Source organism: Lissotriton vulgaris, chromosome 1_2 (assembly GCF_964263255.1).
Source record: "Lissotriton vulgaris chromosome 1_2, aLisVul1.2, whole genome shotgun sequence".
Classification (NCBI taxonomy): Eukaryota; Metazoa; Chordata; class Amphibia; order Caudata; family Salamandridae; genus Lissotriton; species Lissotriton vulgaris.
This window is the reverse complement of record NC_141686.1, coordinates 10,549,003-10,563,083: the sequence shown is the minus strand read 5'-3', so window position 1 is coordinate 10,563,083 and position 14,081 is coordinate 10,549,003. Positions and strand designations below refer to the sequence as shown.

At 39.9% G+C, this 14,081-nt stretch overlaps 1 protein-coding gene across 2 annotated transcripts in view; it reads right to left on the bottom strand.

Annotated features, from left to right (window-relative positions):
- ARHGAP8 (Rho GTPase activating protein 8) overlaps window positions 1-14,081 on the bottom strand; it is an 877,216-nt gene that overhangs the window by 604,067 nt on the left and 259,068 nt on the right. The window lies entirely within an intron of this gene.

The window sequence follows — 14,081 nt, the reverse complement described above, 5'->3', positions numbered from 1 at the left end:
AAAACAAGATGGAGAATCAAGATATACCGCCTATCCAGCCTTGGTACGTGAATGAGGGTTTTTTAATAGGCACTGGAACCAAATAAGAGAATAAAACCCTGGTTACTCAGGACAAGTGATCCCTTCCCCCATTGATTTTTTGACATTGCAACTAAGGAAGCTGAAAGGATCACAGACTTTTTCTTCTCCCCCCTTCTGATAAAAAATAATAATGCTGCCCATCAAAAGTCAAGCCAGTCGAGCAGAGAAGACGTGGAACCTCTAGGAATGTTCAGTATCGCACTCAAGCCGAGCTACAAGTTAAAGAGACACGGAAAACAGAACAAGTAAAAATGGCAATAAGCAGGAGTAGATCGAATGGTGCGCCAGGCCCTAAAGGAATCCCAAACTCAATTTTTATAGCAAAGCTTGATCTTTGGTCAGAGATTTTAACAACCTTGTTTAATGATGTTATTAAATCCAACATGGCCTGCAAGTCATGGCAGGGAAACATAATATAGCCAATGTACAAAAGTGGTCCACAAGACAACCCAGCAAATTATAGGCAAATTGGCCTAACAGACGTGGAGGCAAAAATCTTCTCAAGATGTTTGCTGAATGACCTGGAAAAATGGGTCACAAAAGAAGATCTAATTTCAACATTCCAAAATGGCTTTTGAAGGGGCGATTCTACGACTACGAACTTGACCTTACTGACTTTATTAGCCGAAAGTGCAAAGTACAGAAAGTAAAAGCTATATATTTGTTTTGTCGACCTTAAGGCAGCTTTTGATTCGGTCCCATGCAATTTACTATGGGCCAAGCTATCTGAATGGGGTATCCCAAATCAATTGCTCTACATGATTACATTGTTATATACCAACACAAGGGTCCAGGTTAAAGTCGGAGAGGGTAGATGAACAACTCGCCGATTTAAAACTAAAAGTGGTCTTAAACAATGTTGCGTCCTGGCTCCATGCCTTTTTAATCTTTTTATGGCTGACCTACGGTTGTATTTTTAAAAAGTTAATACCCACTCACCTACTTTTTTAGGCTTAGATATCAAATATTTACAATATGTAGATGATACCATATTGTTAAGCCACACTGCCATAGGTTTAAGAAGATTAGTTGATTCATTCAACAACTATACTTCCGCTATTGGCTTACAAATAAATACCAAGAAGACAAAACTAATGAGGATTGGTGGTACAAAGTCAGACAAGAGAGAATGGAAGATTAACGGGTTACATATTGAAACTGTGAAATTTTATAAGTATTTGGGCATCAGATTCGGCGTTAAGTTGTCTTTTAAACAGCATTTTATTAACCTCAAAGCAAAAGCTAAAGCTGAGAGATACGTTGGCATGTTCAAACCATGAGCATTTACTTAAGGTTATGAAAGCAAAGCTGATTCCTTGTTTGGCCCACGGCTCAATGATTTTTCAAGGGAAAGACGCGAAAACCTTCGACAACCTACAAATAAAAGCTTTTAAATCTGTTTTTAGGGTTTCAAGGTAAATGGTGCATGCCAATGTCAGATTGGAATTTGGTTTGAAAAGACAAACTCTGTTAAGGCAATCTGCCATTTTGAAATCGTTATATTCTTTTTTCCGCTCAGACCAGGGCACCCTCGCAAACCAATGTTAGCAGGAGATAATGAGGTATGAGTAGGCTAGGAGTTGGAGTGCTTATCTAATGCAGAGTTTAAATAATTGTAAGACTCCGGCTTTTGAAGACGAAGTCATGAGCAAAGCGGTGTACAAACAGACAATAAATCGATAAGCTACCTTTCTATCCATTCTCTTAGATAAGGATGAGCTCGCAAAAAAGTCAATCTTGGTCAGTTATTAACTCGTTCACCAAATTAGAACCCCAATCATATCTCACAACCCATTTTAAATCATTTTTATGGACAGATTTATGTTGTTACAGTTTGGGAGATATACCACAAATGATGGAATCCCTATATGGGAACAAAATTGATCCTCAAACAGCTGTAGGTTAGGTGGCTTTTATAAAGAATCGTTTATGCATATTGTAACTACTTGCCCTCACCTGTTAGAAGAGAGGAAAGTTCTGTTGAAATCCACTTTTAACGAATTAGGGGTGAGAACATGTCAAAATGCTATTATAACCTGTCTCACTGGGAATATGCCCCGCCTGACCCCACAATTTGTAAAGTTCGTCCTCATCACAGAAAGAAACTACTCTCGGAGAGTGACACCCAACATCAGTCGCATACCTAGATTATTAATGATTGGTTTTGCAGGATAATGTTGTTTTCTCATTAATATCAAATGAAAATTTGCAATCCCAAATAATTGTTCCTAAAGTTCTGTGTATGGTCGCGAATCTAAAGTTCTACAAGATTTTAATTGTTTACAGTAACTGAAATGACCAAACCAGAGGTTTTTTTAAAAAAGATTTTAATTGCTCGTAGTAACTGGTAAAATCCTAATACTAAATCAAATATTTACATAGTGTGGGCACGTTCTGATGAGGAGAAATTATCCATTTTAACCAATAGTTCTGAAAGTTTTTTGCTGTTAGACTTTGCACAATTGCACTTTAATTATCGTTGCTAAATGTAAGACTCTGCACAAGTGCTTTTAAAGATTTCTGCTAACTGTAAGATATTGCACGGGTACACTTCATTTAGTACATCTTAATTTTTGAAACACCAACGTATGTATTTCAAATTTGGGGGTAGGGCAGGTAGTTCCCCTGAGAAGGTGTTTATCTTCCATTTGGAGAAATGTTTTTTGTGATAGGTGCCAAATATGAAACAATTTTAAAATGTGCCTCGATATTACTCGTATCAGATTGTATTATATGTGCTTATGTTTTATATAGTTGCTATATTAGACAGACTGATTTGCTTTAATTGAGTGAACTCTTATTATTGCTACTAGATGCAAGACACTGCACAAGTGCACTTTACCCATTGCACCTCAGCTATGGTATATTGAAATGTGAATTTTAAAAATTGAGGGTAGTGTGGTTGTTTCATTGTGAACTTTTTAGATTTAATTTGAAGGGATATCTCCTGTGACTGGTGCGAAATATGGTATTGATCATCAATCTACCACGATATTTCTCAAAACAATGATGTATATGTGCTTGTCGGCTAAAGATGTAATACTAGTTAATCTAATTGGCATAATAATGTTCATAACACAATGTGTTTTTATTCTGGTTTGTAATGATTTTTATTAATCAAAAAATAAAGTATTTCTTCACACTGCCTAATAATGTGAATGCTCAGCTACAGAGATACAGTGTGAATGCTGGATTCCATACAGGTGAACAAGTTGGTAAGAATCACAATGTACAAATGGTTTCATAATACTTGTTATAGTGTCATGAGAGTGATTCAGATACATCTCAATGGCGGAGCCTGATGGGGAGGAGGAGTGTGTGCGAGGCGCATCTCTAGAGGTAGATCAGTGTGGTCCTTTTGTGGATGGGAAAGTAGAAGTTAATGTTATTCCATTCCTTATTGACACTGGTGCTACACGTTCTACTGTGAGAACGGCAGAAATTCCAAACCTACCCCTCTCGGGAGATACTATTCGTGGGCGTCTCGATTCAGCTTATTAAAACTGCAGTGACAAAAGCAATTAAGGTACACATTGGAGAGGTTAGAGATTTGCATTGGTTTGTGGTTTGTGACACGAGTCCGGCAAACCTTTTGGGTAGAGACTTGTTGTGTAAACTGAAGTGCACCATCTATTGTACACTGGATGGCATTGCTTTTCAAATGCCAGATGAGGATGTTGCGTTCAAAGTGGTGATGGCAAGGAAAGGGACATAAGTGAATGATTTATATCCTTTAATTACATCGAAGGATTTGCCTGTTGAGTTGAGAGAAATCGTGATGACTGATGAGCGGGATTTTTCAGGGAAAGACATTGGATTGATGAAAGGAGTTGATCCTATCCAAATCTCATTCAAACAGGGAGCAGAATTTCCAAAAAGCCACAGTACAAAATGAGCCCAGACAATATTGCAGGAGTTTGGCCTTTAATTTAGCAAATGATTAAACAAGGCATCTTGAGAGAGATATTAGGAAGTCCTTGTAATTCACCTATTATGGGGAATAAGAAACCGAGTGGTAAGTACAGGATAGCCAAGACCTGAGAAGGGTGAATAAGATTGTGGTACCTTGTTATCCAATACTGCCAAACGCAGCAGTGATTCTTTATTAAATTCCCAGTGACGCAGAGTGGTTCGCAGTAATTGATTTGTGCCATCGTTTTGTCCACCACAAGCGTGGAAGGGTATGCTCAGATATGAGTCCCTTGCTCACTGCACCATCAGGATTCAAGCAAGCCGGGCCGAAGACGGCTGTAATGCCAGAAACCGGTCCCCGGAAGCTTGTTTCCTTTCCAGTAAAAGAATTGGCTTGGTAGTTTGGTCTGCCCTGTTCCCATGATGCACTGGGCCAGGGACAGACTAATTTGCATATAGCCAGGTTCTGAGCTGGGATGGTGCAGTGAGCTAAAAACCGGTGATGGATCAAGCCCTGATCTGTTGACTGGGTACGAGTGTTCTGCTTAATTCAGATACTCTGTCCATCACCACCCCCTTTTCTGAATCATTGATTTGTGCCAAGCATTTTTCTTGATACCTTTGCATCCGGATAGCCAATATATTTTTGCTTTCCGGTTCGGTGCTGAGTTCCTCAAGGGTATACAGCGAGTCCTTCGATTTTCATTAAGACATTGAAAAAGTGTGTGGAGTCATTAGTAAGACTCTGTGTAGGTGCAATACATAGATGTTCTATCGGTTGCATCAAAGACATGAGAAGCATGTGTGACAGATACACTTGCTCTACTGAACCATTTGGCAGTAGGAGGGCATAAGGTGTCACCGGATAAATTACAATTTTGTCAAAAAGAGATTCAATATTTGGGACATAAGATTGAGAAAGGAGTCAGGAACGTATCACAAGATTGAATTGTTGTAATCTTGCAAATAGGTCCTCCCAGAACACAAAAGAAGTACAAATGTTTCTGGGTATGGTTGGATACTGCAGACAGTGGCTCAGTGGTTTATCACTGACAGCTGAGCCATTACAGAGATTGATGTAGTCGATCCAATTCAATTGGATGAGAAAAGCATGAAGGCCTTTGTGGAGTTGCGAGATAGTCTTTGTCGAGCACTTGCATTGGGAATGCCAGATTATTGCAAGGACTTTGCACTATTCTGTTGCGAAAAAGATGGATGTGCACTTTCAGTCCTAAAGCAAACGCATGGAATGGCACGTCATCCATTGGCATACTTTTCTGCCAGCTTGGATTCAGTGGCAGCAGCATTGCCAGGTTGTCTGAAAGCAGTGGCTGCTACTTGTGAGAGTTTGGAACAGAGTGTGTCAGTTGTGATGGGACATCCAGTGAAAGTGTATGTGCTACATTCTGTTGAGATTCTGTTGACAAGGACTCGCACACAACATCTCACGAGTAGTCGTTTGACTAGATATGAGAGAGTGATCTTAGGAGCTGAAAATGTGACTGTGACACGATGTACAACATTGAATCCTGCAACCTTGTTGCCGAGTACAAGTTGTGAGGAAGTGGTGGATGAAGCAGACAATGATTGTCTGGATGTGACAGAGTTGTGTACAAAAACAATGCCAAATATAAAAGACACACCATTGCCAGAGTCAGCTAGTTTAATGTTTGTAGATGGCTCTTGTTTGAAAGATGAAAGAGGTGCTTTGCAAACTTCTTACGTTATTTGTACAGTGGCCATGGTTCGGGAAGCATCGTGTCTAAAGGGAGTAAATTCAGCACAAATTTCAGAACTGGTTGCTTTAACCAGAGCGTGCATAATTGGCAAGAATCTGAGATTAACCATATTCACCGACAGTCAATATGGTTTTGGGGTGGTGGTGACTTTGGACAGTTGTGGACGCAACATGGTTTCCTGACACCATCTAGATCACGGATTAGAAACAGCAAAGATCTAACGTATTTGCTGGTTGCACTACAGTTGCCCAAAGAAATTGCAGTGGTCAAATGTCCGGCACATAAATCTGGAAATGACTATGTGACGAGTGTGAATCGTTATGCTGACAAGGTGGCACGATTCTGTGCACAAAATTCAGTTTAAATTAACAAAGGAAGAGAAAAACGAAATACAAATTGTCACCTAATGTTCTCTTCTGTGGAAACATGGGAGGAAGTTAGACAATTGCAGGAAGAGGCCAGTGAAGAAGAAAAAGAAATTTGGATCAAATCAGGATGCACTTGAAGAGTAGAGGATGAAGTGTGGGAGTATACTCATGGAAGACCAATAATGCCAGATAGCTTATTGTCTCAGATGGCAAGTATGTACCATAGTTTGACACATGTAGGGAGGGATGCTATGATGAGGCTTTTTAAACAGTATTGGTATAATCCAAAGTTTAGGGTCATTGCAGAGAGTCTTTGCCAAAGATGCATATATGTCAGCAGCAGAATCCAGGAAGAAAGACTGTTGGTGGATGCGGAAGAATTTACACAATTAAATGGCATATTTCATTGAGCTCCCCCCTTGTAATGGACTGGAATATGTATTGGTTGTGGTATATCTGTTCTCACGTTGGGTAGAAGCATATCCAACAAGAAGAAATGATAGTCTAACAGTTGCTAAATTGCTTTTGAGAGAAATAATACCGCGGTTTGGATTTCCAGTCTCTTTAGAAATGGATAGAGGGACTTATTTCAGCAATTAGATTATTCGGATGATTTGTGCAGCATTACAGATTGAGCAAAAACTGCATTGTGCCTATCGACCTGAAGCCTCAGGTGTGGTTGAACAAATTAATGGCACTATAAAATTAAGACACTCAAAAGTCTGTGCATTCACAGCACTCAAATGGTCAGATGCTTTACCCTTGGTTTTGATGAGTTTAAGAAGCGTTCCTGATAAAAAAGACTGCATTGTCCCCACACAAAGTGATTATTGAGAGAGCAATGAGACAGCCGATAGTACCAGCAAATCAAATGATGAATTTTACTGATGATTAAGTGCTCGAAGTGGCTGATGTGATGCGTTCTGTGTCTCATCAGGTTGGAGAAGTTCCAACCACAACACACCAAGAACAAGCCCATGATCTAAGTCCAGGAGAGTGGATTCTGGTGAAGAAGCATGTGAGAAAGTCGTGTCTGGAGCAACGTTGGCATGGGCCATATCAAGTGATACTGGTGACAACAACAGCAGTAAAGTGTGGTGGCTCCCTGAATTGGATACATGCGAGCAACACAAGAGGAGTCCCAAGTCCGCTTGAAAGACTAGAAGAGGAAGAACGGCAACAGGCAGAGGGGTCAAAAAGAGCCTGAAACTGAGCCTGAATTTGAACCGGAGATTGAACTTGAGCAAAGTCCAATAAAGTGGGCACCAGCCACTGGGTCTCGTGAGACTGCTGTTGAAATCAATGTGGGAGAAGTGTTGAGTGAAAATAGAGATCAAGAGCAAGGACAGCAGAGAAAAGAATCCAACAAAAGGAGTTGTGAACTTGGCTCTGAAACTGAAAATGTGGAAGTTAAGAAAGCCAGAAAAGGAGATGTGTGGCAAAAGGGAGTGAAAAGACTGAAATACACTTTGAAATGACCAGACACAATATTGGAAGTATCGAGCCAAACAGAGCAGATCAGAAGAAGATAGTTTGGAGAACAAAAAAGTTCAAGAGATCCTAATAAGAAATACATAGCACCTGAATAGACATATGTGATGTCCGAAGAAGGTGAGCACACAGTCCAGTGCAGAGAGAACACTGGTGCCGAACTGAGTCACACAATCAGCTCCGAGCCACCCTAAATGAACTGTGTAAAAATTGGGGTGCAGAAAATTTAAAATTCACTCGGAGGAGTGTGGAAAATTAAAGCTGGAATTGAGTCGAAGGCTGTGAAGTTATAAAAAAAAAAAGAGGGGTGAAGCAAGAAGGCTTAAAAGTGTTTGGATACACAAATTTTTTTTATAGTTATTTTATTAGTTTTTTTAGTCAGTATAAGATTTGTATAGAAATAGCTGAGGCAAATACTACAGAGACTGGATATCAAAACCGAAGTTTTAAACGTAGATTTATTATTGCTTGCTTTAGTAGTATTTTATTACTAATGTTGGTTTGGTTAACACTAATTGTTGTTGTGCAATACTTTAGGTTTCCAAATGGAAATTATAATACTAATAGTGTGATGAGTGTGAAAGTAGATGTGGATAATCTTAAAGAAGATTCACAAACTTATTATGAAAAGGATGATGATGAAAGCGTCTATCACCAGGATAATTCTTTTAATGACTTTTCGTAAAGTGTTTTTACAAAATTACTGTACGAGTACATTGACACAATGGATTCTATTCACAATTTCCAGTCGGTGATGGTCTTTATTAGGGATTGGATGAATTTTAACCATCTTAAACTCAACCCTGATAAAACCGAGCTTCTCCTCACTGGTGGAAAACTCAACCCTTGGTCTTCTATCTTCTGGCCCCCCTCTTTTGGTCTTCCCCCTCCCTTTCTTCTTCTGTCAAGACACTGGGGATTACGCTTAATCAAGACCTTACTTTACATTCCCAGATTAGCACGGTGGTTTCTTCTTGTTTTTTTATTTTGCGCACTATTCGAAAGATCTCACATTTTTTCTGCTTTTCAGCTCTTTATGGCTATGGTTCTTTCCCGTTTAGATTACGGTAACGTACTGTACAATGGTGTTCCTGCCTACGCCATCCGACGGCTCCAACTTGTGCAGAACCAAGCTGCCCGCTTGGTTTATGGTTTACCCAAATCACATCACGTCACTCCCCTTCTCAGATCCCTCCATTGGCTCCCTATTAAAGAAAGGGCCCTTTTTAAGATGGGCTGTATTACGTTTCAGGCCCTCGCAGGAACAGCTCCGACTTTTATTAAATCCAAAATCGAACCCTACATTCCCAGGAGACAATTGCGCTCCTCCTCTCTGTCTCTCTTGGTGGTGCCCCGGTTCAGGAAGAGCAGAATGGGAGGTTCTAAGTTTTCTGTCTTTGCTCCGCTGTTTTGGAACTCTCTACCTTTCCCTATGAGAACAACACCATCCTATTTGGAGTTTCGCAGCACCTTGAAAACTCTTCTGTTCACACAGGCTTTTACTATTTAAATCGCTCTGCTACCCGACTCAGGATTCCACCCCCACAGCGCCATGAAACCGCTAGGTAAACGAGCGCTTAATAAATACTTTTAAATTCAAATTTAATTGAAATGGATGCCAGAGATTGTTATGTGTGCATGCAACTACCATTGTAGGTCTCGGAGGGAGTGACTTATCTCTTACCTCTAACATATGGAGTATCTTGTAGTGTCTTAACCAGTGTTTTCTACGAGAAGGGTAGTTAAAATACTACTGCTCAAACATGGACCTAGTGTTTTCTGAAATTCCAATTCGAAGGAATATGAATAGAGTGTATAGTGCTAGAAATGCAGCATTTATGGGTGAGTTTTTCCATTCGACCAAAACTATTGATCTAGAATATGCGCATAGAAATAACTTAACCTGCAGATTGCATCAGGAGGAGATTGAGTTTATTAATCTGCTAGAGGACAGAAGACAGGGTTTTTTGAAAAAGGCTGCTGAGCAGAAGTTCCATGTACCTCCGTGGGCTTTTAGAGAAGGTGATTACGAAAAGGGTGAGACATACGCTGCGATTACTCTAGATTGGCATCTTAAAGGGAAGCTTTGCTTACGTAGATTAAAAACGGACTATAATAACTATTTAATTGGTTCTATTGAATGTGATAATGTTTTCTTAATAGCAGGAGGTTGGCGAATAAGAAGAGGAACTTATCCTCTTTTCCCTGGAATCTATTATGTGTGTGGTAAGAATGCCTATGATAGGTTGCCTACATATTGGTATAGGTGTTGTTATATTGGAATAGTTTTCCCTAAGGTCTATCAGTTAGACAAGAGTCATGGAATCAATGAAAAGAAGAGTGAACTAATTTGTAGTAAGAGGGAAATAAGTGTTTCGGAAATTGTGGGTAATATTTTTGGAGCATCGATACCTTTAATTGGGGTAATTATAAATTCACACAATATTAGAAAATTGCCCACAGTAGTTAATTGTTTATCAACAGACACTGCTGGTGGGTGTTTGATGACTGATACTGAAATGGTTGCGATAAGGTCTATGATTTTGCAGAATAGACTTGCCCTTGATGTATTATCGGCTAAAGAGGGTGGAGTCTGTAGCATGTTGAAAATCCAACAATGTTGCACATATGTACCTGACAAGAATAAAGGTTTAGAGGGGTAAATTAAGAACATTACAAATCTTTGAGAGGATTTGGCAGAACTGAAGGTTGACAGTGCTTGAGAGAGACTTGGTAAGGGTTTCTCCTCAGTGGGCAATTAGTTTTCTGCTTTTGGTAATAGCTTATTAGGGTAAATACTAACACCAATAGTTGCTGTTGCTACAGGGATACTAATGATACTACTGATATATTATGCGACTAAGAGTATGAATTGTTTTCGTAATTGAATATTCAATTTCCCTGACTTAGCCATGCCCACAGTGCCTTCTGGATTGTCCAAGTGTATAATTTATATGGCACTTCCGAGCCTCGTCGAGGTCGTTAAGCTCGCTTGTTTCATTGGGTTCCTGGGCGCTGGGTTTGTGTTTTGGCCTACATGCAATATGTTGAGTGAACTACCTGAAGTTTATTGACTGGTGGACGCACAGCAAATCAAATGGCGCCGAGCTTTAGCATGGAATGTTGTGGAAAGTTTGAGAATAGATTGAACTGTCGATGCAGACCCTCACCATCATGAAGGACGCCAGTATCATACCTAAAAACCACTGGTGATGTGCATGAGTGGGGTCAACTAGTACAAGTGAAGTCCACCAAGTGCCATTAAAAGTCCCAAACCACTGCAGTCCCTGTGATGAGCAAAGCACTACACGCTGGAAGCAGCCTCCTAGCGAGAAGTTTATCTGAAAACAAGAGCTCATGCATCGGAAGGAGCCAACAGATGAAGAACCAGTATAAGTTCAACAGCTGCAGTAGCAGGCACAAAAAAACAAAAAAAAACGACACTAATACATAACATTTTGAGTGATTTGCATGGCACAACAGGGAGTTAAAGAAATGGAAGAAAGACTTGCATACACTAGGAAGATAAATAATGCACTAAATGAAAATAAAGTAATATGTAACACTAAACACTACAGACCACACTCTTAAACCATCAATGAAGTATTAGATGTAATCCAACCAGGATCTATAGAGGAACAACCCTTTGAAGGCACCGTTGACCCACGTGAGAGTATTACATGCAGCCCACCCAGGCTAACAAGGAAATTGCATTGAAGAAGAAATGAGCATGTCTTTCTGAGAACATGGAGGAGTATTTGTTCAGCAGCTCCAAGTACATCCATCTAGTATTATATGAACACCACACTAAGTCAGACAACACATGTATGATAACCAATTTCAAAGTTCAATCCTTCCCTCTGGTGGCCCTGATGAAAAACAGTATGCTGGACTAAATGCTATCTCGATGTACTTGTCCTGTGTTGCCTGAATATTTTTCAACGCGCTCTATGGTTTGTGGACACAAACAACTAGACATTCACAGGGACACTACCAGGATGGTATGACACACTACAATGTTGAATAATATCTGCAAACAGAAGTGTGCATACAAGCACAACTTTACACCATTTACGGCTCCTGGTCTGAAAATTAAATTTTGTGAACTAAATCCCTGCCAGTGTTTGGACGACATGTGTCACAGCTTTTTTTGTGCTGCAGACATGCACCACTCACCTGCCCATATCAAAGGGCAATTATATCTGCAGTATAAACAGATATTCAAAGGTACATTTAGATTTTGGATCAAAAGCAAGCAAACAAAACAACATAGGCAACACTTTGGATAGTATAGCAAGGGTACAGACTTTGAGTACACTTCATGCTTGCAGCTCCAAACAACATTTCTGGGAGCAGAGTTTTACACTTAGACTTGCAGTTACTAAATTATGCTGGAACAAATCTTTTACTCTTCCTCTGCTATCTTACAAAAACTCTTGCGTATTACAGTGATGGAATAGTCACCCTCACAAGTAAAGTCTATCTTTGATGGACATCTTGCCTGCTGGTGTATTGAACTGGTGTAGTCTTCTAATTCTAAAAGCAATGTCTTTACATTTCACACTCTGCCTTCTCGCTTACATTCTCTTCAGGTCTCTCTTCCATCACTGTTCTGACAATCATCGCCAATGCAACATGCAGTGAAAGAGAAGTGTTTACAGGCAGTCCTGAATGAGCAAGTCTCTGAGTAGATGAAGGATATTTGTCTAGCAGCAGCAGGTATATTCAGTCAGTAAAGTATGAAGACTAGTCAGCTTCTCAGCTCTAATACAAAAAGCATGCACCAATTCCATAGAGGCCTATGACAGCATCACAAAACACCACAGCATTAACTTATGGGAACAGGAGAGGGCACATTAGAGAGGACACTTCAGAAAAGCTGCACCCCCAAAAAGGACCATCAAATTATTCTGATCACAATTGCTCTAACCATTGCAAACTCTGGGCCTAACAATGCTAAGCAGACAGTTGGATCACTGCAGATAGGGAATTGCCAGATTGGTAATAAATAGTGATGCAATGCTGCAAGGTCGCTATTTGGGACAACTGCATGTCATTTGCAAGTTTCACAGTGCTTCAACTGAGGCTCTCAGTGTACATAGCAGTGGATCACATACCTACTGCCATGTAAAGCAGCAATCCTCCGGGATCACTCCCATTCAGTCACGAAAACCACTAGCGTAATCATGGTCAGAGGTAAGGTTAATGGAGAAGGGCAGGTTGCAGTCCGGCTCCTCGCTACCAAAGGTCTAGCACTTTTTCAGAGCTACAGAGGTATCCAAAGTAAAGGGTGTATTACTTCCCACCTATGCAATTTAAAACAACTTCTTCCTGAACTGGGGCCCTTTTTTCCCTCCTATAAAAGCAATACCACTAGGGATACTTAACAATATGAATGCATTTGGCTTTTTTCCAAATATTTTCCATAATATTCTATAACTCAATTGTTCATATACACAGGGATAGGAATCCCTGAATTCTTTCCACCCGCATACACACCAGGTAGTAGTGGCGCTAATGGTGGCCATCTCAAAGTCAGCGTGCTAGTTTTCCCCGAGCACAAGGACGCTGACTCCCCACGAACATACGTAAAAGAGCCTGCTGCAGTGGGCTGCTTGTTCCGACGGAGACATGGATGGGCGCTAATCCTTCAGCAATGGAGAAGCCTTGAGACAGTTCGCAGGGCATAGCCGCTTGAGGATATTAACGATCGTTTGTCCAACGATCGTTCCATTAGCAATTATCCTTTTGTATTTTGTACTGAAAACGTACCTTTTGGGGCATTTTTTTGATTTATACTTTATACAGAATGTGACTACAGGCGTCCCATCCCCTGTCCGTTCTCCTTGTTGCTATTAAGAGACGACTAATAAGTATGTGCTCTTCTATATTTCACATCATTAAGGATCACTTTATGGTATCTGTTAGTCTGTCTTGTGAGTGTCTTGTATGTCCTTTAAACGCAACAAACTGCTGTGAGAAATATATTACGTTTTGCGACGCAGGTGATTTTTGATTACAAGTCAAGTCATTAAGTCTTTAATTCGACACAAGTCATAAAAGACATTACAGTAAAACAACAAGCAATTAAAAAATACATCACTTCATACTTATTACATCCAGATGTCCTTAAAAATCAAGGGAAAATTCATAGGTTAAACTATTCAATCAATGCTTTATACGGGGTGATCCAAACACAATCAGGTAAAAAAAAAATATAGTGTATTTTAAAAAAGTTTTATGAACCATTTAAAAATTTGTTACATGATTAAGAACTGATACTTTCTGCCAAAAAGCCAGGTTAGGACACTGCAGTCTATATTAGCTTCAGTTGTCTCTACGTATAGTCCACATCCATTTTAGAAACTTTGCAAGTGCAATAACCATACTATCGGAGCAGTCTGTTTTTAGGATCCTGAGTGCCACAGTACCACTATGGATACCTTTTTGTATACAAATTGGTTTGTGGCGCGGAGCTTTATATACTGGA